Below are 1,201 nucleotides of genomic sequence, written 5' to 3' on the forward strand. Positions count from 1 at the left end.
TCAAAATAAAAACTAAAAACATGCTGGGGATGTAGTTCAGTGAGAAAACCCTGAGTTTAATCCCCAGTACCTATCCTGCCAAAAGCTAGCACTTCCTCAATTTCCCACCAACTTATAATATCTTTCCCTTCTCTAGTGTATAAACTATTAAACAGTGAGAGTGTGGATGTTATATCAGGAAAAAGTTCAAAATTTATTTCAGCTCTGTAAACATCATTAGGTTGCTTGAAATCATGGAGACCTAAATTACACATGCAAGTCACTTCATGCACTGAGACCTCTTGTAGGAAAAAAGCAGCAATCAAATCAGTCAGCTCAAATCGTGCTTGACATTAACAAGGTGGATATAGGATGATTTTCAGAAATTACTTTCTCTTCCTATTAGCAGTTTGATTATCCTCTAGTTCATATTCTAGACTATGTCACCACACTGGTTTTCCAAAATATACATTGAAAAATTATAGCATTTTCTATGTAGAAGCTCAAGAATAAAACAGAAAGCATGAGAGTATCAAAACATTGGACCCATGGCCGTATGCATCTGTCCAAAGAAAGTAGCCATCTAGGCAAATATTTACTACTTGAGTTGTTGAACATAAGATGTGTGGACAGAAATGCAATGCCCATACAATCTGTTTCCAGTGTACTAGCCATGATATTATACTTGGGAAACAAGACTTTTACTTAAATATGCCCCACATGTTCAGCATCAATCTTGGTCAAAGGATGACAGTATAATTTGGTGGTTCAGATGAGAAGATTATGGACACATTTCAATTAAGAAAAAAGACAGATTCAGAGAAGACAGCTCATATACATGATGTGCTAACAATATTTCCAAAAAACAAAGGGGAGGCTGCCAAGTCAGCTCTGCACAGAGGATCTTGCTTTAAGTTGCCAAACAATGCAATACAAATGAACTGCTTAGGGAGAAGCTACAGGCAACATTTTATTGCTTATATAATAAAAACCTCAAAAATATTCAAGTATCAAACATTCACAAATAAAATGGTCTGTGTTGAATCTTGGATCCACCAATTCAAATTTCTTGATTCAAATTTCTGATTCATGCATGTATTTATCCATCAGATTTTATTATTTGCTGATTATGTGTCAGACACTGTTCTAGCGCTTGAGGATACAGAAATTAATAAGAGGGGCCACAGCCCTTGCCTTCACATTTTCAATGATGGGGTTAATA

This window comes from Chinchilla lanigera, unplaced genomic scaffold (assembly GCF_000276665.1).
Source record: "Chinchilla lanigera isolate Chin_1 unplaced genomic scaffold, ChiLan1.0 scaffold00007, whole genome shotgun sequence".
Lineage (NCBI taxonomy): Eukaryota > Metazoa > Chordata > Mammalia > Rodentia > Chinchillidae > Chinchilla > Chinchilla lanigera.